The sequence below is a fragment of the Schistocerca americana genome, chromosome X, assembly GCF_021461395.2.
Source record: "Schistocerca americana isolate TAMUIC-IGC-003095 chromosome X, iqSchAmer2.1, whole genome shotgun sequence".
Taxonomy (NCBI): Eukaryota; Metazoa; Arthropoda; class Insecta; order Orthoptera; family Acrididae; genus Schistocerca; species Schistocerca americana.
This window is the reverse complement of record NC_060130.1, coordinates 512,225,842-512,251,084: the sequence shown is the minus strand read 5'-3', so window position 1 is coordinate 512,251,084 and position 25,243 is coordinate 512,225,842. Positions and strand designations below refer to the sequence as shown.

General features: G+C 43.4%; 1 protein-coding gene across 1 annotated transcript in view; it reads left to right on the top strand.

Moving 5' to 3' along the window:
• Positions 1–25,243, top strand: part of LOC124555404 (pancreatic triacylglycerol lipase-like) — a 452,049-nt gene that overhangs the window by 123,531 nt on the left and 303,275 nt on the right. The window contains exon 2 of the mRNA XM_047129300.1: positions 2,477–2,549. The gene's annotated coding sequence lies outside the window, so the exon portion shown is untranslated. The remainder of the gene's footprint in view (positions 1–2,476; positions 2,550–25,243) is intronic.

Genomic DNA, 25,243 nt, shown 5'->3' with positions numbered 1-25,243 from the left:
TTGACTGGCGCACAGTTCTGTTATTCTCATGCACGTGTAGTTCATCCTGATTTAAACTATTCCTTTGCTGCACTCTTCAGTTCTTTTTGTTGTTATCTTTTAGTTCTGGCAGGGTATCTTGTTTGAGACCTTGCTATTTAAAAATTATTATGACATTGCCGTTCTTCTTTGTGTTCCAACAGTCTCTTGTTTGTTAAGAGCAAGTGAGGTGGTGTAGTAATTGATGCAGTGAATACTTATGCGGAACACGCCTGGTTCAAATCCTCGTCCGGCAAATCGGATAAAGAAGCTTGTGCATCGTCTGTAATGAGGTTGTCAACTGGACGCTAGACCCTTGTCTTTCTTACTTCCTCACCGTGTTAACGCCACACATAGTACGCCGAGAAAGGCTCGGTGATTGATGAAGTTGAATGTTCAAAACTGTATTTGACATAAACTGACGAAATTATTAGGATGAAACTACAAATGTTTGCATTTTCAGTTCAAATGAAGCAGTCCAGCAATGGTAAAGATCAGTTACGTTGTGGTCAGCACGACTATCTCCCACATTTTTAACTCCTCCTTCCTTATATAGTCGACTGAAGTACATCATGAGACAAACCTTGAGTAGCTAGAATGCCTTTTAGTTGAAATTAGTTGCAAGTACAAAAAAAGTTGAAGAGAATGGAGCAACACTTAACTGTGCTGACATAATAACAAATACTGGTCTTTGGAAAAATCTCCACTTACTTTAAAAACGCCAAATTCACAGTTATCAGACCTCTTGGCTCGAGAGTACGGTTGTCATAAACGCATTTTTACGTGTAACAAACTCCCGCCTGCAGTATGATTTGCGCCAACGATTCAAAGAAATGGAGACACAACGCAAATTGGATCAGTTTGTTTCAGGAAGGAAGCTAGTTTTTGTATGGCGCAGTTCGTTGTTTTATAAAAATTGAAAGAATTTATCACTTTTCCAATAGGATACCATCAGATTCGCTAAGTGATAACCAACAACTCAAAAACATTCGTAATGGTAGCACGAAGATTAAAATAGAATTTCTTGGGGACAAAGGTTTCGTCTGAGGAGCACTAGCTCAGTTGAACAAAGATAAGGAAGGAAACGGAAATTGGCACTGACATTTTAAAAGATTCGTCAGATGTGATGCATGAAAGGTAATAAACATTGTAATTAGTTAATTCAAAGTAGGGCAGAGTTTTTGTGTTTAAAGGACATACATCTTTCCCTAATAGGTCTCAATAGGTCTCACTTCCATCATATCTTTTTTACCCTCCCCCCCCCCCACCCCTCCCTCCACCCCCCTCCTCACAAACTAGTGAATGTAATGGGCGTTGATCGAAGCACTCTGTATAAATGTTTTGAGATTCACTCTTCAGTCCTATTCATATCTGCATATTTTTCGGAAGATTTTGTACAGTATGGAGCAGAGCAAGAGAAAATAACAATGTTCGGCGACAGAGAGAGCATCGCCACTTCAGTTCTCTCTGAACAGATGCATACATATAGGTCACTAAACAAACTGACATGTATCACTTTGACTCTTTTGTAAATGATTTATTAGTTATTCGGAGTAATGTCGGTCGTGGAATTATTCCTGGTACCCATCGGCATTTTCATCACCGATACATCGTGTACTTGTAAAATGTGAAATATTATTGTGATTACCTGAATTGTTACTGGTAGTTGACATTCAAATTTCTGTACTTATCGAACAATAAGTCCTTTTACACCAAAATGTGCTATGAAATGCAACTCCCAGTTACATTAACAAGCTATCTCAAAGGATATATGTAAGTTACCATATTTACGCATTATTAATCTTTTGAAATTAATTTATTAACGACGATTTTCGGCCACAAGGAGTGGCCGCGCGGTTTAGGGCGCAATGTCACGGACTGCGCGGCCCCTCCCGCCGGAGGTTCAAGTCCTCGCTCGAGCCTGGGTGTGTGTGTGTGTGTGTGTTGTTCTTAGCATAAGTTAGTTTAAGTTAAAGTAGTGTGTAAGCCTAGGGACCGATGACCTCAGCAGTTTATTTCGTTAGGAATTCACACACATTTGACGCTTTTCGAGCCGCTGGTGCTGATCATCAGGCAGCAAGGCATTCGGTTTACTTTATTATTGTTTGTGCCACTTGTACTATTAATTACATTATTGCTCATTCGTGGTGCCAACTTCAAGTGCAATTTCATATTAAATTAGACTGTTACACTCCATTATTGTTATTCTCTTTGGTTATATTATTATTTTAGAAATTTCTGCTTTTAGTCTATGAATAGTCCACGAAAGTCACAGTGAGTGACAGTAACAGGCTGTCCCTACAGCAATCATCTCGATATACAGTTTCCAGGTTGAGGCTCTGTGCCCACCAATCTACAAACTCAAGCTTTACGACGAGAGTTTTTGCTTTATTTTTGTGTTATTAGTGATCTTCCGTTCACTCACAGAAAATCTGTATTGAAATGGTTTGCTTTGCAGGTCACAAGCCAAACAAGCTGGGATCCAGTTAACGAGTTCGGCGGAACTTGATTTCATAGTTCTGAAGTGACAGGTAAGCAACTATTTTTGATAATCATCTAGTATTTTAATGCCTGTGCAAGCAATAAGTTAGGTTCTTATAAATTTGTCATCAGGAAACTAATGTTCTTTTCTGTATCTCTCTCTTTTTGTTAGCCAGCCACATTTTGACCAACTGTTCTGTCTCCTGTAGGTGTTGCTTTGTTCCCTTGAAAACACACTACATTTTTAAAGGTTTCGAACGGTTGTTATGTTAGGACTAAACTATTAAAATTCTTACGGAAAAAATGAGACCCACAGAATACAGATGATAGGTGCCGAAATACGCTTGGATAAGAGAAAAATAATTCTCCTTAGCAGAATGCAAATTTTTTAAAAAGTTTAAATTATGATAGATTTACACTGTATGACAAAAAAAAGTAACGCACCCAGAAGAGGAGGAGGAAGCGTAATGAAACTTCACAGGTTGAGACGATATATGATGTTATTTCAGTGATTACAAAATCGAATGAAACTTACAAATAACTTGGAGTGTATGGGCGCAGTACATTCTGCGGGGTAGTGCAGAACCGCGATTCATCAGTGCAATGCCTCTAGCGTCGATGAATACATTGATTCTGTTGGAAAAGGTATCATAACGCCTTGTATCCTTTCTTGCGGCAAGCTGGCCCACACATATAGTAATTGTTATTTGATGTCCTGGGAAGAAGTTGACGCCGGCCGGTGTGGCCGAGCGGTTCTAAGCGCTTCAGTCTGGAACCGCGTGACCACTACGGTCGCAGGTTCGAATCCTGCCTCGGGCATGGATGTGTGTGATGTCCTTAGGTTAGTTAGGTTTACGTACTTCTAAGTCTAGGGGACTGATGACCTTCGATGTTAAGTCCCATAGTCTCAGAGCCATTTGAGCAAAGAAGTTGACGTCCAAACTGGTCCTACACATGTTCTATCGGGGACAGGTCTGGGGATCTTACGGGCCACGCGAGTGCTTCAGCATCACATAGACAGTTCATGGAGTCACGTGTCACGTGTGGACGAGGATTGTTCTGTTGAAAAATGGCATCGCGATACTGTCACATAAGGACTCAAGATATCCGTCACGTACCGTTGTGCCATCAAAGTTACCGCAGTCACTACCAACCGTGCCCTTAAGTCATATAGGATGACTCCCCACACCATGACGCCTGGAGTAACACCGCTGTACCTCTCCAAAACATTGAAAGAATGGGACCTCTCCCCGCCGGCCACTGTGGCCGAGCGGTTCTAGGCGCTTCAGTCCGGAACCGCGCTGCTGCTATGGTCGCAGGTTCGAGTCCTGCCTCGGGCATGGATGTGTGTGATGTCCTTATGTTAGTTAGATTTAAGTAGTTCTAAGTCTGGAGGACTGATGACCTCAGATGTTGAGTCCCATTGTGCTTAGAGCCATTGGCACCATTGGATTTGGACATCTCCCCAGGTCGCAACTATAACAGCCGGCTATAGTCGTCCGGGATAGTGCAGAACCGCGATTCATCAGTGCAATGCCACTCATCAGCAGCCCATGATTCCCAGTCACGACACCACTCCAAACGGAGCCATTTGTATTAACGACAACCTACGCATTGAACTGTAATTCCTTAGTGCGGCTGTTGCTAGTCTCCGACCAATGGTGTGCTACGATACGGAATGTTGCAGAAAGTTCATTACATGTTTTCGCATGGCAGGCGCTGATGTAAAGACATTCAACGATGTGCTTGCTGCACAGTACGGAGGCACTCCCTTGTGATGGTCTGACATGGTCCACCGGAACTCTGACGACGAAAACACCTGCTCTCACGTTCAGTAGCATACCAACATCGGTCCACTGTCACGTGTGAATACTCCACAAATCTGGATACTGCACGATTCGACCAGCCCTCCAAATGGAGACCCACAGTTAGGCTCCTTCCAAATCCTGTCAGATGCTGACAACGCTGTCTCACACGAGTCCGCGGCATCTCCGCGTCTTGACAGTGATTAATCAACATCTGACGCTGCCCTGGCTCCTCATATACCCTACCAGACCTGGAACAACACTAAACGCTGACTACACTGATGCAGTCTGAGCGCCGTTCTGTAGAGAATTGCATCTGTAAACATTGGCATACCAGTCGATGGTGCTTACGCGTACGATGCTACATTTTCATCCGACCATGTCTTCTGGGTGCTTCACTTTTTTTGTCAGGCAGTGTATTTCTCTGGTCTAACAAATCTTCAGTTATGTGTGCACCCTGAAGTTAAATTATTTTGAGCTATATAGGTCTCTAGCGAAGTATACGCTATTTTTTAGGTACGAACGTTACTCTAAGTGAACGGAGAGGCGCTATTGTTGTAATGTCGCCCTCAGTACTGACATATTAAGAGTCCTCTCAGTGAGTACAGCGCCGAAAGCACTTCTGTAATCCGAAGTTACTGACAAAGAGAGCTCTTTTCGAGCCGGCCGATGTGGCCGTGCGGTTTTACGCGCTTCAGTCTGGAACCGCGTGACCGCTACGGTCGCAGGTTCGAATCCTGCCTCGGGCATTGATGTGTGTGATGTCCTTAGGTTAGTTAGGTTTAAGTAGTTCTAAGTTCTAGGGGACTGATGACCACAGATGTTGAGTCCCATAGTGCTCAGAGCCAATTGAACTATTTTTTAGCTCTTTTCTATTAGTTATGGAAACTAGTAGGGTGAAGGGCAGTCAAGCTTCATCAGCATAACAGAAAGTCCCTTGTAATTCATCAACATGCTTTTCGTAGCAGTCAGTTGCCGCATGCACGATAACTGGGCAAGTTTCCGACAATAAAGTCCAATACGCAACTACTAGGAGTCTTCCAGCAAATGTTAATGGAGATGTACACTACTGGATATTAAAATCGCAACACCATGGAACGGCAAGCAACAAACGTCAAACTGGCATGCTTGGATGTGCAAATCATTAGCAGTACAGAGCAAATGAGAAAAGTAAGAAGCTGTACTGCCAACTACATTCAGTATAAAGCCTCCGTCCAAAAAGTTCCAAAGCTGATCGTGGCGTATAAGCGACGTCAGTGGAGGAACTACGGTGACAGATCTGCACTAAACCAGTTGACATAACATGCGCGCGATGTATAGGAAAAATTAACATCTGCAGGCTTCCATATGCACCTTAATATCTCTTATGTAAATTGAGAGTGGAGATGTGGGGGAGGGAGGACAGGAAAGGAACTATTGGTGTCAGCTGCATCGGGACTTTATGCGGAGTCAGCAGCGACGAGCGAAAATGTGTGCCGAAGTGGGATTTTTTTTTCCGTTGCGTTTGGTGGTAGCGGATGTCACATGACATCCCTTGAAGTTCGTTGTTGATCCCTTCACTCAGTTTTCTTTAATTACAGATGATTCGAAGCTGAGAGCTGTTGCTTAGTAGGCAATAGCCTTAACCACTGCGCCGCCTGTACACGGGTGTTTACCGTAATTGAGCGGAGTATCTTGATGCGCCTCCCGGTCGACCTACACTCACACCCAGCGCTTACCTATCCACAGTCCCCGTCCATTTCCTACATGCTCGCTACTTTGAGATTCCCCCAGGAAGTCGAACGTATTTCCGGATCCACATTGAAGGTGCTGGATTCATTGCCCGTCGAGGCGAATCAATTAAATGAATGCAGACTGTATGTATATTTGGACATGCCACTAAGAACAGATATTACGCATTTATCCAAACTCTCTTGTTATCATGATTCCCACGTGAGTTATAAGATGCTACTCAGGCTACTTCATTCTATGATGGCTCGCATTAGCTTCGCGCATGCAGTCTTCTTTAACAGATTCACTGCACTACCCCAAAGGCATATAAATACGGGATAATGCTCGTTTACTTTGTGCTTATATCCTCCGAAGCAAGAGAGCAACTGCAGAACTTCGTAATATTATATCTGGGTTAAATACAGACAGAATTTACCGGAGCGTCTGAATCGCGATTAGAAACGGCAATTCCATTATGGTATAGGCAAAATTAACCAGCACATATAAACAGTGGGAAGTACTGAATAACGCAGTCAGTTGTAATCTTCTGACAGTTTCGCTTTTATTGATCGAATTTTCTTTGTGACGCCGGGTATCAAAGCGAGAATGAGAGAGCAAATCCGTTCCTACTCTCTTTACTGTGTTCAACGGTTGCAGTTGGCAACATGTGTGAGACGATTCTGCTGGCAAATGCTCGCTATTGATTCCCACGGACACTCTCTGGCCCCCGCCCCTCCCCATCACTCTCTATCTATCTATCTCTCTCTCTCTCTCTCTCTCTCTCTCTCTCTCCCTCCCTCCCTCCCTCCCTCCCTCCAACCCTCCCTCCGTGCGAGCTCATAACACGCAACAAGCGACAGGAGCCGTGTACCCATAGTCCATCGGGCTACGACAAAAGTGAAAGATCGTATTGTGGAATCGATGTCGTGCTACTCGCTTCGATGGATGCTGCTCTTCCGGATTTCTCCGACTTGACGCAAATTTTGTACACTACCTGACCCGAACACACTGCGCAAAAAACATTGCGGTTGCTTCTTTTTCTCCCTCTCTCTCTCTTCGTCTGACTTTGTCTTTCCGCCTCTTCCAATTCTCCTCCCCCACCCCCTCCCCGCTGGTTTCTCCCTTTTCGTGTTTCTCTTCTCGTCGTAACTGGAACACTGATTTCGACAGAAACCGAACCTCTGACGAAACTTAGTACTTTCTTACCGCTTCAAATACTGATTTTAGCATTGTACACTCCACTCGTACCATATTATTCGTCTTGCATCGTTCTTTTTACGTCCCTCCGTATATCTGCATAGAATCAAGGCAATAAATGTGGCAAAACTTTGTGAACTTTTGAAAAAAAATATCCGACGAAAATAACAACAAAGCGAAACGAGACAAGTAGTATTTTCCAGTAACAGTTTCATTAAAACTTGATTATATTTCTCAGTGAGATTCACGCAGACCGGTACACAGCACGACGATAACTGATTCGCTTACCTCTCTTCGTCAACCATCCTATATTGTCGAAAAACTGTTTTGTTTCGAGATTTTCATTTATTTTCATATGTTAAACTTAGAAACATTTGACAGGACTATAAGGGACAATTTATCCACTAGGGGTGAACATATTAGTTACCCTGAAAGGAAATGAGGCGGTTAGTATTACTAAGTAACTATTTGTCGTGGCTTGCTAGTGCACGACTCTCTTTCGACTTCGGTCGCTATCCCTATCCAACAATGAGTTTCGTCAAAATCTATCGACACAGTGGTAATGAGCGAGCAGTTTACTACCTACGCGTCCTTACACTTTGCTGGAAGGTGGTGGCAAGTTCCTATGGGACCAAACTGCTAAGGTCATCGGTCCCTAGGCTTACACCCTACTTCATCTAACTTAAAATAACTTACGCTAACGACAACACACACGCCCATGCCCGAGAGAGGACTCGAACCTTCGACGGGGGAAGCCCCGCGAACCGTGGCAAGGCGCCTCAGACCGCGCAGCTACCTCGCGCGGTTTGCTGGAAGGAAAAAACGGCGGTGACCCTGCGCGGCATCACGTAAAATGACATGCAGAGACATTTTTGGGTAGTGTAAGGACCAAATGCTGTCCTGTGTGATCTTAGAAGATCCTACTTTGAAGACATATGTTCACTAATTAGCAGCATCAATCTCATTTGTGCATCACAGTAAGAAAGGAGACGCAGCTGTAAGCACTATGCTGAATTTAAACGTGGAAAGCAGTAAAAGGGAAACTTAACTGGGACGCCACGTTATTCGCTTGGATTTCCAAAGTTAAGTTACTTATCAAATACATGAAAGGGAATGTCGCGAGTTAAAGTCCCGCTTTGGGCTGCAGCAGTAATGGAATAGCTTCACACCACTGTTTGTAATGATACTTTCTTATGCCTGTCGTTATCCAAATGCAGCTGTAATGGTTTTAACTCAGTTTTATCTTGGAATTAAGCCAGCCTAGATGTTTATGCTCTGTCCTTATTTACCAAGAACATATTCGTTGGATATATTACTTCGTCAAATCTCGGCTAAGCGTCTACGGACAGTAAGCGTGTATGAAATGTCATTCATCTATTCGAAGTTACTTTCAAGGCTGCAGAATCTCTTTTATGCGGATGTGGGAAAAGCTCTTGATGAAGCATTGGAGGACAAATTCTGTCAGAAGGATTAGTAGTTCGCTATAATTTAGAAGCAATGAATTTTCGTTTCTATGGCAGTCACAGATAATGCTCTATATAGCTACGTATTGATTCTGATCGAAATAGATTTCGTAAATTATGTAACCTTTTGCATATATTTATGAAGTAGAATAATTTTCACTGTTCTTTTCTCACTAGTTCACTTTCGACTATTCTCCTTTCAGCATAAAGTCAGAACCTGTATAAAAAATTGATTTATCATACTTTATGACGTCAGAGATATAATGCTTTGTAATTTTTGTCTCGTGTAGTTTTCCCGGGTTCGTTTCCTGGCGGGGTCAGGGATTTTCTCTGCCTCGTGATGACTGGGTGTTGTGTGATGTCCTTAGGTTAGTTAGGTTTAAGTAGTTCTTAGTTACTGATGACCATAAATGTTAAGTCCCATAGTGCTCAGAGCCATTTTTTTTCTCGTGTAGTTTTCAGTGAAGTATTTTAAATAGTATTCTTGATAGCACTAAAATAAAGACACTTTCTCTCAAACCAGGTACACTTTTAAACAACGGCTCAGAACACAAGTGTGTTTGTTGTGAATCAAAATCTGTTGACACTGATTTCTTATCTTCAATGAAGATACGTAACTGCTTGCCCTGTATATGGAATGTATTACGTTGTATGAGTTCAAGTTATCTTGGCTAAATATAAACAGTAACTGAATTGAATCTTATTACAAGTTATTGTTTTTCCTTTTCAACAAATTGTGACATAATCAAATAATGAGCAGGGAACATTCTCAATGACGGAGGTTTATTCCTCAGGGGCGCGTCTGTCGGGCGTGCGGTAATGTTGTCCGATCTTTCGACTGGAGGATCCGGGACGAAAATTCTCGTCGCCCTTGTCTGCTCACGTTCGTTCGCGAAACAATCGAACATTAACAAAACAAACAGTAGTATTTGACATTGTGCATTAAACGTTAAGTGGTGCATTGTAACTACTATAATATTTTGGCAGACTGTAAAACTTTTTAAAAATCCTTTTTAACCCTAGATTTTTAATCCCTCGTAAAATTTACGACTGCAGCAGGTAATAGCTCTCGGTTCCCGCCAATCTGGGACGGTTTGTATACGGTATAAAGCAGGACATTTTGTAGTTACTCTGTATGTGACATAGCATTGGAGACCTTGTAATTGCAATTAACTAGTGCATAAATTATTACTTCCTTTGAATAAAAGATAGGATAATAAAATTCACACTGGTTCAGTAACTACGAAATATTTTCCCTGATTTAGTGTTCTAGCGTTAATATTAGGGTTGCTCGAAGAGACCGGAATTTGAGTGCTTGTGGAAAACTTTGCTTACAGGAAACGAGGTAGACTGGGCGGACTACGTTAGCGCGCGCATATTGCCGAATATGCCAGGCACGCTGCTAGGGCCAGCAGCTTCCCGGTCAAATCCGCCAGCAAACGCTTATGCATTCTCTGCGGCGGCGCACGTTACACGACCAGTTGCGTCAGTCCGATCGCTTCCTCATACATAACGCAGCACTCGGAACGTGCAGACAGGTTCTGCTCAACAGTACTGGTACTCCTGTCAACCGTAACCTCACAGCAACAGCCCATAAAATGAAATAAACTCTACAAACTGGAGAATTTTGTTTTGAGATTTATAATACTGCAACTCGCTGACACAGTCGTTGTCAAACGCTAATCCAGAAATCTGATGTTCAATCCTCAGTCGATGCTAGGATGTTTTTCTGATGTTTATCGTTTCTTTCATTCTGGCGAGGTATTGCTTACGTGAAAAATGCCAAGATGTACCGTTGTTCAGAATCCACGTTAAACTGAAAGTGCTCAATGTTCGACTGGGTAAGTCAATTCAACGGTCAGAGGAAAAGGACAAGGCATGCTATCTCCAATAATAACGTGTCTATTAAAGCACTGCAATATTGACGAATGCTGTGCTTTTTTACTTACACCTAATCGTACCGATAAAGTGGAAATGACGACTTATAACCGTCAAAAGGATGTCAGTTTCTAGAAAAAACACTAACTCCAGTATTGAGTTGTTGGAATTATTCTTAAATCATTGACGCTAGGTACAGAAATTTCTTATACTGTTCAGTGTTGTACTGGAAGCAACATGGACGACTGATTGTAAGAGCACGCGATAACCCACACATTGTGAGAAGTTAACAGATATGGACAGAACTGGACTGAAGTAGCAGCATTAGAAAACTGCAGCGAAATGCAGGAAGATCTGCAGCGGGTAGGCTCTTGGTGCAAGGAGTGGCAACTGACCCTTAACATAGACAAATGTAATGTATTGCGAATACATAGAAAGAAGGCTCCTTTATTGTATGATTATATGATAGCGGAACAAACACTGGTAGCAGTTACTTCTGTAAAATATCTGGTAGTATGCGTGCAGAACGATTTGAAGTGGAATGATCATATAAAATTAATTGTTGGTAAGGCGGGTACCTGGTTGAGATTCATTGGGAGAGTCCTTAGAAAATGTAATCCATCAACAAAGGAGGTGGCGTACAAAACACTCGTTCGACCTATACTTGAGTATTGCTCATCTGTGTGGGATCCGTACCAGGTCGGGTTGACGGAGGAGATAGAGAAAATCGAAAGAAGAGCGGCGCATTTCGTCACAGGGTTATTTGGTAAGCGTGATAGCGTTACGGAGATGTTTAGCAAACTCAAGTGGCAGACTCTGCAAGAGAGGCGCTCTGCATCGCGGTTTAGCTTGCTGTCCAGGTTTCGAGAGGGTGCGTTTCTGGATGAGGTATCGAATATATTGCTTCCCCCTACTTATACCTCCCGAGGAGATCACGAATGTAAAATTAGAGAGATTCGAGCGCGCACGGAGGCTTTCCGGCAGTCGTTCTTCCCGCGAACCGTACGCGACTGGAACAGGAGTGGAGGGTAATGACAGTGGCACGTAAAGTGCCCTCCGCCACACCACCGTTGGGTGGCTTGCGGAGTATAAATGTAGATGTAGATGTAGAACGTGATGCGACTAGAAGAGTAATAATTAGTTCCATTGTATCTATTTGCTTCATAAGGCGTTTAAGGCAATTTGACCTTTATCGTGGAGACTGCCATTAAAAAAAGTACCTTCATTTCTCTAGGTAACGTTAGTATAGTTAATACTGAATAAGTGAGCTGTTTTTTTCAGAACGCCCACAGAACCTTAAATCACCAACATGGTTTGCGTTTGAGGGCTACAATCTACCAGATGAAATCAAGATTTAAATTCTCGCTCTAATCATGACAAACGATTTCACCCTACTCTGTGTCAAGGTAAACTGCTGAGTCCATAAAAATGTTCTGGCCACAGCGTTTGCGTCTCCGCGTGTGACGTAAGACTGGAGAAAAAGTGTGCTCAATCGAGGTCTTTCTTCACAAGGAAAGCATCAGTCGATGCGCGCACCTCCACACACGCATTTCGACCTACATCACTTCATTTCCCGCAAAAGTAATTTTGTCACATGCCTTATACTGTGCAATTAAAATATCAATAGATGTTTCGGAATAAAAAAGAAGGAAAACATAGTGCGCTGTTGCACAGCTTTTATTGTGTATAATCCCAATCGATACAAGATGTTCTGCTCTTGATTTGATAGTTTGGTCTTGTTCGTTTGTATTCAAAGTATTCTAATCGCTATGTCGTCTTTCGTTTTTTACGTTTCTGTGGGACATGAATCACAATGATTACAGGAACGCAGCCGCCCGGAGTGGCCGTGCGGTTCTGGGCGCTACAGTCTGGAGCCGAGCGACCGCTACGGTCGCAGGTTCGTATCCTGCCTCGGGCATGGATGTGTGTGATGTCCTTAGGATAGTTAGGTTTAATTAGTTCTAAGTTCTAGGCGACCAAAGACCTCAGAAGTTGAGTCGCATAGTGCTCAGAGCCATTTGAACCATTTTGAACAAGAACGCACAGTAGACGTTTTAGTTATGCACTGAGATGACAAAAATCATGGGATAGCGATATGCACATATACAGATGGCAGTAGCATCGCGGACACAACGTATAAAAGCGCAGCGCATTGGCAGAACCGTCATTTGTACTCAGGTGATTCATTTGACAAGGTTTCCGACGTGATTATGGTCGCATAACGGGAATTGACAGCCCTTGAACGCGGAATGGTAGTTACAGCTAGCCGTATAGGACAGTCCATTTCGGAAGTCATTAACGACTTCAAATATTCCGAGATCCACAGCGTCAAGAGTGTGTCGAGAATACCAAATTTCAGGATTATCTCTCACCACGTATAACGCAGTGGCCGGCCACTGGTGGCAGAGCGGTTCTAGGCGCTTCAGTCTGGAACTGCGTGACCGCTACGGTCGCAGGTTCGAATCCTGCACGGACATGGATGTGTGTGATGTCCTTAGGTTAGTTCGGTTTAAGTAGTTCTAAGTTCTAGGGGACTGATGACCTGAGATGTTAAGTCCCATAGTGCTCAGAGCCATTTGAACAATTTGAAAAACGCAGTGGCCGACGGCCTTCACTTAACGACCGAGAGCAGCGGCGTATGAATAGAATTATCAGTGCTAACAGACAAGCAACACTGCATGAAATAACCGCAGAAATTAATGTGCGACGTACGACGAACGCATTCGTTGGGAAAGTATGGCGAAATTTGGTGTAAATGTGCTATGGCAGCAGACGACCGACGCGAGTGCCTTTGCTAACAGCACGACATCGTCTGTAGTGCCTCTCCTGGGCTCGTGTGACCATATCGGTTGGACCCTAGGCGAGTGGAAAACCGTGGCCTGGTCAGATGAATCCCGATTTCAGTTGGAAGTATCTGGCCGGCCGGAGTGGCCGTGCGGTTCTGGGCACTACAGTCTGGAACCGAGCGACCGATACGGTCGCAGGTTCGAATCCTGCCTCGGGCATGGATGTGTGTGATGTCCTTTGGTTAGTTAGGTTTAATTAGTTCTAAGTTCTAGGCGACTGATGACCTCAGAAGTTAAGTCACTTAGTGCTCAGAGCCATTTGAACCATTTTTGGAAGTATCTGATGGTAGGGTTCGAGTGTGGCGCAGACCCAAGTTTTCAACAACGCACTGTGCAAGCTGGTGCGGGCTATGTGTAAATGGAATGGACTGGGTTCTCTGGTCCAACTGAACCTATCATTGACTGGAAATGATTATGTTCTGCGGCTTGGAGACCATTTGCTGCCTTTCGTGGACTTAATGTTCCCAAACAACGATGGAATTTTTATAGTTGACAATGCGCCATGTCGCCAGGCCACAATTGTTCACGATTGGTTTGAAGAACATTCTGGACGGTTCCAGCAGTTATTTTGGCCACCCAGATTGCCCGACATGAATCCCATCGAACAATTATGGGACACAATCGAAAGGTGAGTTCGTGCACAAAATCCTGTACTGGCAGTATTTTTGCAATTACATACTGTTATTGAGGCAGCACGGCTCAGTATCTCAGCAGGGGATTTCCAACGACTTATTGAGTCCATGCCATGCACTACACCGAGCAAAAGGAGGTCCGACACGATATTAGGCGGTATCTCATGACTTTTGTCTCCTCATTGTATTTTCCTTTCAACTGAAAACGACATTTTTTCCTAAGACTACAATACGTCAAATAAAAAACTTGAAACTGTTGTCCATTTTTAGGCGCATCAAGTATTTGGACACAGTTCTCTTCCTTTTCTGGTGCATTTGGACAAATTATATCTTTTACTTGCACCTACGAATGTTGAAATGACCAGCGTAACAAAATAAGACATCAGAGCTCGCACGGTAAGATTTAGGTGTTCTTGAAAAGAACAGCCCTGACCGCAATAAAATATTTATTTGCAATGGTTGCCAGTTTCGGTCAGAATGAGGCCATCGTCAGACCACTTTTACCATGATGGTAAGCGGTAGCGGTGAAGCGCCTACCATCGTAGTATAAATGTTCCGAAGATGGTCACATTCTGACTAAAACCGGTTACCATGGCAAATAATATTTTGTTGCGGTCAAGATTGTTTTTAATCCATTTTTAAAGTATTGTACCGCTGATTTTCTCTACTAGAACTGGTATCAAAAATTACTGATTTAGGTAGTCATTTTTCCTACGTGCTATTCAAGAGTGAAACTGTCGAGAAAAAGTATGAAAATGGTTGTGTGAACCCTCTGCCAGACATTTAGTTGTGAACTGTCGAGTCGTGCGGTAGCGTTCTCGCTTCCCACGCCCGGGTTCCCGGGTTCGATTCCCGGCGGGGTCAGGGATTTTCTCTGCCTCGTGATGACTGGGTGTTGTGTGATGTCCTTACGTTAGTTAAGTTTAAGTAGTTCTAAGTTCTAGGGGACTGATGACCATAGATGTTAAGTCCCATAGTGCTCAGAGCCATTTGAACCATTTTTTTGAACTGTGATGTAAATGTAGAATTCAGCGAGGAGGAGAGTCCACAAGTTTCTTCAGCTATACCACGTTCAGCTAAAGCCATTCATTTATGATTAGATCACGTGGAACTACCGATCTGCGGACATGTTGATTGCTACGTTTCACTTGGCTTTCGAACCGGCCTAGAAATCGGGTAGAAGTTCAAGATGAATCAAGCCACTGCTGTCGAAAAAGGCGGTCAACGTCATATTTGTCTTGGATTTAGTCAGCCGACTTTATATTGGAAGCGGGGAAGACGATGAACACCATGCCATTGGCTGTCGCTAGGCATTTGGTAGTACCAGGTGTCATACCCTGAAATGGTGCGGATATCAAACAAAAATCGCGTGACCATGCTGCTTCGAGTGATTCCACAAGAAGCGTTTGCTGACAGTTTCGTACAGCTTTGCAACCAATGTCAGAAGTGTGATGATCATGATGTTTGGGTTGTGGGGCGATCAACTGCGCGGTTGTCAGCGCCCGTATAAATTCCCAACCTTTACTCAGCCCAATCTCGCCACTTTCATGAATGATGATGAAATGATGAGAACATCAGAAACATCCAGTCCCCGGGCGGAGAAAAATCTCCAACCCGACCGGGAATCGAACCTGGGACCCCGTGATATAGAGGCAGCAACGCTAGCCACTAGACCACGAGCTGCGGACTATCGGAAGTGTGCTGCGTCATATTTTGAAGGCCAATAAAGGCATTTTGTCTGTAACTCTTGTTTTAATTATTTTCTGAGACCATTCACGGAACTTTTCAGATGCACCTTGTAAATTTAAGTGTTAGAAAGTTTTTTCTGAAGATATTTGTCTTGAGTGTAGCACTGTACTGAAGTGAAACATGCACAACATACAGTGTAGACAAGAAAAGAGTATAAGCTTTTCAGATGTGGCTACTGGAGAATACTGAAGATTAGATGAGTATATCGCATAGTTAAACGGGGAAGTGCAGAATCAAGTTGGGGAGAAAAGGAGTTTGTGGCATGACGACTAAAAGAAGGGATCGTTTCATAAGGACACATTTGAGGCATCAAGGAACTGTCAATTTAATATTGGTGCTAAGTATGTCTATGTGTGTGTGTGTGGGGGGGGGGGCGGGGGGAGGGGTAGGAGGGGGGGACATTGTTGAGGGAGGCCAAGGGATGGATACAGTATGCTGGTAAAAATGGATGTAGGTTGCAGCAGTTATTCGAAGGCGAAAATGGTTGCACGGGGTAGACTATCATGGAAAACGGCAGCTAATCAGTCTTGGAATGGAAGACCACAACAGCAACGACATTGGCTGACAATATTGGACGGTATTCGCTAATTGGACAGAATCTACCTGCCCCTTTAATGGCCAACTGTAGGCAAATGCATTTCCGATATAAATATATTCCTCCTCCTACAAAAATGTATTGCACAGAGTCCTGCTTTCTCACCTTATCGAGACTGGAGTGCAGCTAACGTAAGCGCTACGCGTAGGTAACGGTCGCGGCGTTCGTGGCGCGGTTGTTAGCATAGTGCAGTACACTAAATACCTCCGTTGGCGCACGAGCGCCTCACGAAAGCGGGCAATGGAATAAGGCGGAGTCATTCCCCAGCGGCCGTTGTTTCCAGGCGAATGCGGCCGTTGCAAACGCGCCCAAAGGCCACGGCCGCTTTCTCCCAATCTCTGCTTGCCCCACTCGCTCGCTTAACAAGGCGACGCCCAGCGCGCAAAACACGCGGCTTTGTTATTGGACTGACCATCTTTTGCTGCGGTTCTTCATCTGAAAACGACAAGGGAGGCGTTTAAAAGCTGCTTTGTGATTTGTCTTCTCTCGTCTTAGAGAAAGTTGTACTTAACATACCTTAGCGTAGCAGTCGGTCACTGAAGTAGCTGCCATCGTTAACTGTAGTTTCTCAAACCAGACGATCCAGTGCACCTGAATCGAAACATCGGAAGTGACACTAATTTGTCATAGAGGGGAAGAAGATCGTATGTGTGTGTGAATTTCTAAGGGACCAAACTGCTGAGGTCGTCGGTCCCTAGACGTACACACTACTTAAACTAACTTATGCTAAGAACAACACACACATCCATGCCCGAGGGAGGACTCGAACCTCCGGCGGGAGGGGCCGCGCAGTCCGTGACATGGCGCCTCAAACCGCTCGGCCACTCCGCGCGAAGAAGACCGTACGCAATATGAGGAGCGCTCAGAAAGTAACCGAACCTTTTTTTCAAATAATATCTATTCAACTTGAGGTCTCCACACATTAGAAGCCCATTTGGCCCGAGTACGTCTGGAGTGATTCCGTTTAGCCTCGGTCCAAGTTAGGGGTATACTCACGCACCAGCCGCGACGAGCAGCTTCTCTCCGTCACTTCGCAGTGGTTTGTGACTATAAAATGTGAGACGTTTTCAATAAACAGCCGTCATTACGATCTAGGAGGAACTCTTTAATTTAGCTGCCGCTGCTGTTTGCATTTATATAGAGAAAAGAAAACCAAAAAGCTAGAAGACAACTGACAAGGGGAGGGCGCGGATTCGGAGATGGGGATCGGAAAACGTTCTAAATGGTGACGTAGTTTAAGGTGGAAGGTATCTCACTCTAAAGCCGTTCGTCCTCGTGGATCTTCATTCAGCAAATATCGTCCCCAGGTAGCGGACAAGATGAAATTACCATCCATTAAAATGGAAACGGATTTAGAAACAGCGCAAGAGCTGAGCTTGGACATTGAGGAAGAGGGACATCGGGATGCGAAAGGAGGAAAAAGAGATACAAGAATACAGCTGTTTAGTCCTTGTCTCAAAGTAATCCTCTACTCTATTCATAAAGTTATGAAAGCTTCAATGGTTCTGCACTGACACTAACTGTGGCAACAAATAACGTTACATGAGGCAACGTCTGGGGTGGTTACTCCAACACATCCGAAAGAGAAGGAAGTTTAACGTACCGTCGACGAAGAGGTCATTAGAGACGAAGCACAAGCTCGGATTGAGAAAGCCAGAGAAAGGACTTCGGCAGTGTCATTTCCAAGGAACCTTACTTCTTTTTGACTTACGTTATCTAGGAAAGTCACTGAAAACCTAAATTTGGATGACCGCACGAGGCTTTGAATCGCTGTTCTCTCAAATACGAGTCTAGTGTCCTACTACGGCGCCACCTAGCTCGTTCTTCAACAACTGCTCTTCCTACTCTCGATATCGTCCAATTCAGCAATTGGTCTATCTTTAATGACCTCCTTTAGACTTATCCAGCGATATGGCGCGGTGGAAAATACAGACTTATACTGAAGTGTTCAAATATGTTCTATTAAATTTGATGGAAGAGATGGGGACGTCAGCTGATAATTTTTTTCCTACCGAGAATGAAACTATTCATTCACTTTTTTAAATTGTTATGTTCAGTCAGCAGTATTTATTGTCCTCCAATAATAACAATCAGGACGGCCGGGATGGCCGAGCGGTTCTAGGCGCTACAGTCTGGTGGTGGTGGTGGTTGTGGTGGTGGTTAGTGTTTAACGTCCCGTCGACAACGAGGTCATTAGAGACGGAGCGCAAGCTCGGGTTAGGGAAGGATTGGGAAGGAAATCGGCCGTGCCCTTTCAAAGGAACCATCTCGGCATTCGCCTGAAACGATTTAGGGAAATCACGGAAAACCTAAATCAGGATGGCCGGAGACGGGATTGAACCGTCGTCCTCCCGAATGCGAGTCCAGTGTGCTAACCACTGCGCCACCTCGCTCGGTACAGTCTGGAACCGAGCGACCGCTACGGTCGCAAGTTCGAATCCTGCCTCGGGCATGGATGTGTGTGATGTCCTTAGGTTAGTTAGGTTTAAGTAGTTCTAAGTTCTAGGGGACTGATGACCTCAGAAGTTAAGTCCCATAGTGCTCAGAGCCATTAGAAACAATAACAATCAATTTTAAAACCAAAATGCATCATACACAGACACAAAATGTGGTAATCGATGTATTACATACCCACAAGTGTATCTGGTTAGCACAAAGGCAACATCTGTCCATCACCGGATATGGCTACACTGCAACATGAATTGTGATGCTCCCATATCCAATTACTTTCTAGCTGTCGTGCGTGTTTTTCCCAGTAGTGGTCCAAGTTCTATGTCGCGAAAGGTTTTAATTGCTTTGTGATTAATTTCTCTGACCCGCCAGTTATATCTTTCCTTGCAGAGTCCTAGCGGACATTTTGTACAGCCTTGAGAATAGGACAGCTCACTGCGGTTTATAGAAACGTGATTTCCATGACATACATTTCTCTCGTGGCGTTAACACTGCACAAAGTGTTCGACCACATTATTTCACGTTCTAAATCCACATTAATTGTATCTATGACATAAAGTAAGAAGTTCCGGTATGTACTTGCATACGTGGATGTCCAGTGTAGTAGTAAGCCTGTTTTAAATATAATAACTGAGAAAATAAATTCCGGGCATCATGCATTAAGCTAGTTTCTAACAAGAGAGATCAGAATGCAACGTATTCTATAAATTACATGATTCATTTTCAGGGTGGCCAAAATAGAACTGGTCCAAAAAGTGTCTTAGGCACTTCATGACAACGTATCCTACATAGCTAATATATTCCAAAAAGATATCGGCAACGAGTCTGAACAACAGAAAACATTGCTCAATTGAAAGACAAACCGCAGAAAAGTAAAAAACAATTATCGCAACACCGGTTGGCTGTGCAAGTGGTAATGAAAATTTCGTCGTGCCAGTACATTGTTGAAAAGGTCCCGTACATTTAACCCACGAATTTTCTGTTGTGGGCGTGTTCTGTTCTGCCAGCGGTTTCTGAAAGAATTGGTCTTCTCATTTCATTAGATAATGTCTAGTTCACAAATTCACAGAACACGCGGCATTTCGAACGAGAAAAATTCGCATCAGTATGTTGAGTAGCCCTTGCAAAATGTTACACTTGTAGTTTGGTGATGAATTTTCGGGCGGTTTCTGTTTTGGCCGCTCTGTATTTAGAGGACATATTGTGTTTGCTCGATCATACACTTATAAAGCATCTAATTATTTTATTGTGTATTCATGGACACAGTAACAGCATATAAGAAAACCACGCCTTGCCCGAGACAGAACTCGAACCCGCGACCTCTTCTTTACGAGAATACGAATTCTGGTGAGACCTGTTATTTATGAAACAGTAACGTCCGTACCCGCTAAAGATGCACATCGCAGTGCCTGAAGAAATAATGGGAATCCAACAGTTGCACAATAATAACTGTCGTAGTAATCCACTCATCTGCAGCGTCTCGAGAGGCGTGCGGAGACAGCGGTTGTAGCAGTTCCACGCCGTTCGTCCCCCACTACCGCTAGCGGTGACCCTGGACTGAACTGGTACAAGTGAATGGCACTTTACGGCGGACAGCTAATTGCTGCAGCGACGGTCATCTTTTTGCGCTCCGCTAAGGTAAATGCAGACAGGTTACAGTCGTTTCTCCACTTGTCCGTGAACCTAGTGTTCTTAATGTTTGCAGCATGGCGTTTGAACGTTCTCGCATTTGTTCATTTTTGGCATGTGAGCAATTGTGATTTAGAAATAGTTATGACGGACGGAAAAGGTAAGATATGAAAGAACAGACGAGACAAGAAGTGTATGGAAAGCCCTTGCCAGAAAAGGCGGCAGGTTAGTTGGACGTGTGCTAATGTATCCAGGAACAGTTAACGCGGAGCTGGAAGAAGCGACACAGTAGAACAATTGTAGGAGAGGACAGTCATTGTTGGAGAGGACACTTGAGTACAACTGTGAAGGAATATGGAATTTAAGATTTATTAACATCATTATCTATATATGTAAAGTGTGTAACAAGAATTTCTCGTACACATCTTTCATAAATAAGACTATATTATTAAGAATGTTGGCTGGAGAGATGAAACCGAAGATACAGAAAGATAGTGGACAATATCATAACACTTAAATCTTAGAACTTGAAAAAATGATAAAGAAACATAAAGAGGAAAGAAAGAAAAACATTGAGAATTCGGCGTGATCTAGTTTTCAGGGATGTTCAGGAATGTCCGACAAAACCACACTTTTTTCGTGACTGACTAATGTGTAAAAGGGTTTATTCACTTGAGAATCAGAAAATAAAAAATACATAAAGACCTCTCATTTCTTAGCATTTCTTTTGCGTTTCGAAAAATGTAATGTGTAAAGCGCTTGGAGCTGAAATATGGAAATAAGAGATCAGAACTGAACCCCGTTGGATGTTTTAACGGTCTATGAGACGTCACTTGATGCAGTTGTTCTCTTACAGGCTGATTTCGCACTTCTTTAAGCAAATGGTTCCCCTGGTGCATTAGCTGGTGTATGCACATTTTTATGGCTGATTTCACCAACACCCGCGAATGTACCGCTGGTTCTGTAAGGATTACTTGTTTTAGCAAATGGCTCCCTTATTTTATTAGTTTGTATACGCACAATTTTTCGCTGATTTCATATTTCTTCACAATGAAGATTCGATACGTTTCATCCGATTACGCCTGGTGATTATTCATAGTTAAGTTGTTCGTCCGTGAGTCCTTGTCGGTGGGAACACCCATAAAAAAAAACTGTCAGCAACTCATTTAATTAAGCGAAGCTAGAGGGGTACATTTCCAGACATCCCCGGAAAAATTATAACAATGTTAATAACAAATCACTTAACTACAGCTGTAAAATTATGATCTTATTATTTTTTCAGATAATTTATAAGGTATCAGCGATAAGCCAGCCACTTTGTAAGCTGTCTCATTTTTCTACGTTACTACACACATCAAAAAAGTTTTGCATGGCCCCGGTTCCCAGAACTCCTGAAGTTAGACGTTGACTGTGGATATTGTATCACAGACACAGTCCGTTTGACTGTTCAGAGATGTCACTAAACCCGCTCAAAGATGTAAACAACCATCCACGAGCAGCGCCTATTAGACGGAGGGGGTCCGACAACCGACCAGTTCCAGTCTTGGCACCAGGAAGGAGGTCAATACCGCGGTTCGATCGCTTCCACATTTTTACTTTGTGCCAGGAAGGGCTTTCAACAAGGGAAGTGTCCAGGCGTCTCGGAGTGAACCAAAGTGATGTTGTTCAGACGTGGAGGAGATAGACAGGAACTGTCGGTGATATGCCTCGCTTAGGCCACCCAAGGGCTACTACTGCAGTGGATGACCGCTACTTACGGATTATGGCTCGGAGAAACCCTGACAGCAAAGCCACCATGTTGAATAATGCTTTTCGTGCAGCCACAGGACGTCGTGGTACGACTCAAACTGTGCGCAAAAGGCTGCATGATGCAAATGCAATGCAATGCAAACTAACTTGGTCCCAAACATGAGGTGTGTTCCTTAAAACACCAGAATGTGAGCCAATGGATGCATTGGTGCTCAGTTTGAGTTATTTTTTCGTGGCTAAATTAAAAATCTTACAATGCCAAAAAAATAAGAGAGAGAGAGAGAGAAAGTCACATACAAATCCACTCGAGTGAACGCGAATGTAGTTCGATCTCTTGTGGATATTGTGCAGATAGTACGAGAATAAATTGGCAAATGGAGAGACGTAGCGAACGGCTGCGTTCGCGTGAAAGGAATCAACCAAAGGAGTCCAAGAGAGATTGCGGAAATTCGCGTCTCATAGCTGCTTAACACCGACCAACCAATGGTGTCAACGCAGCTGCATCGGCTTCCTGGTTTACAAGAATTTTGTAGCCTTTAAATCCCTGAGTCTAAGTCACATTTTCTAGTATTATAAATAGCAGCGCTAAGAAAAGTTAGGAGCAAAAATCTCGAAGAGTGCCACATATGAGATTGACCCTAAGCAGGAAAAAAAGCTGCAGCAGCAATTGAAAATGGGGCCGCAGTTCTCTGCATGTGGTACGATGCCCTTATCGAAAGTACTTGCCATGAGGTATGTATACACACTGGTGATAAACGCTAACACCACGAAATGGGTTAGATGTTGATTGTGGGAGAAAAGCATGTAGTATGCACTTTGGGTGATTAATAAGCCGTCCCAGATCTCTAATTCAGATTCACACGGCAGGGCAATAACAGCATATTCTTTTAGATACCATACTAGAATCGATGCTGAATATCTTTCTCCCATTCGCCGGCTATTGAAATTCGTTCGCTACGGTGCATAAGTGGAGAAATGTGCTTGTGAAGAAATCATTAACGCGCATTATTCAGGTTTTTTCTTCAGTACATTCACGATCCACCATCAGACTCGCTTTCTCTATGCAATGAGACTTCACAATTTCTCGCCACATTCTCTTGCAACAGAGCGTTACATTTACACACCTGTGGACTTTTGCTGGCGTCATCACTACTTCAATACAACATTCGGGCGCTATGTTGTAACGCCTAAAACCGAAGAAGGCTCTTCGAAACAGCATTTAATTTATTGTCAAGCTATTGCACGTTTTTATTTTCTTCTCAGTCATAACGAGACAAGCACAGTCTTGTGGAATGGGTGCTTCTTTCCTCACTTGCAACAGAAAAGCAAATCTGCACTTAGTGAGACTGATTTTGTTTTTTACTGCTGAAGTTGTCTGTCCGTATTACCCAAATATGTTTTCACGTAGACATGACTGACATTTTCAGTGAGGTGGCTGATAGTTGCAATTCCCATTGAACATGACCTAACCAGATGAAAGTTGCTTATAGAATAAATATGACAAATTTCAGTTGTGTAAGACAATTAACGGTTTTAATACTATCAATATCAAAGTTAAGGACAGACAAACACAGTACCATGCCGCACAATCACGAGTTCTGTTTGTTATAACAGTAAAACATGCATGCTTATTGAACAGTGATGGTGCATAACGAGCTCTTAGCTTATTTTTTGTATCTGAATTCCGTCAAGTTTATTTCTTCCTTGTAGTCTGTCCGGTACTTCGTGGCTCACTGCTGCAATTATTAGAAGAATACTATCTTAAGATGCTGGAAATGAATGTGAAATCATACGTTTGTATTAGTGACTGTTTTAGGACAGGAGGTCATGTAGTTGGCCTGAAGCCAGCAGCGCGGTTCTGACTCACAACGATCCTGTACTCTTTCGTGACCTTGGGAGACTTATCAAGCAACCCGAACCCGTCTCGATGAAAAGAAAGGTAGCTGTTGTCAACAACGTCATCAGAGATGGAGAAACGAGGGCATGAAAACGAGGCACGATCGCCCACGTCAGTCGGAAGACCATTCTGAACATTACGACAAGGCAACTAACAGCAAGAGAGAAGAGCGAAGAGCCTCTTCAGCCTAAGAACAAAACAGCAAAGAACCGAGAAGAGCTTTCAATAAGCAGCCGAGCGCAATTTCTCGCCTGAGTACCCTTTAGACACTCCACGATGCTATTACTCATTTCTGACGCAAGTATACGTCGTGAATGTGGTACTCTCTTGTCAGTGACCTTTACAGGCAAATAAAAACTCCACAAGCAAAATCTGGAGCTATTACCATATAAGGATTTCTAGGGATAGTTTACGTCTATTTTCAACAGTTTCTTCAGCATCTATGCGACACCCTCCCACGGATCAAACAAACCTTCAGAGTTTTTTCGTTCTGCGAAGTGCACAGCTACACTTTTCTGAACAGTTAAATCAAGTTGCCAATTTTTGCACCACATTGAAATCTTATCAAGATCTGACCAAATATTTATGCAGCTTCTTTCAGGCAGTACTTTATTACAGAAAACTGCATCATCTGTCAAAAGTCTGAGGTTACTACTTGCCTTCAAGGGCATTAATATAAAATATAAACAGCAAGGGTCCCAACACACTTCCCTGGGGCACACGAAGTTACTTCTACATCTGTCGATGACTCTCTGTCCAAGATAAGTTGGTAAGTCCTCCCTACCAAAAAACCCTCAGTCCAGTCACAAATTTCGCTTGATACCCCATATGATCGTACTTTTTATAACAAGCGTAGATATCGTACTGAGTCCAATGCTTTTAAGAAATCAAGAAATACTGCATCTACCGGACTGCCTTGATCTTTATTTGACTAATAGAACCCAGTACGTTATACTGGACGGCGAATGTTCCACAGAAACGAAAATAGCATGTATGCCCAAAGGATACGTCATAGGACCTGTAATGTTCTCAGCATACATAAACGACTTATCAGATGTGGTCAGAAACACTACAAATGGTTCGCTAACGATGGTTTTGCGTACAGGAAAGTATCGTCCTCGGACGATCATAAGGAATTGTAGA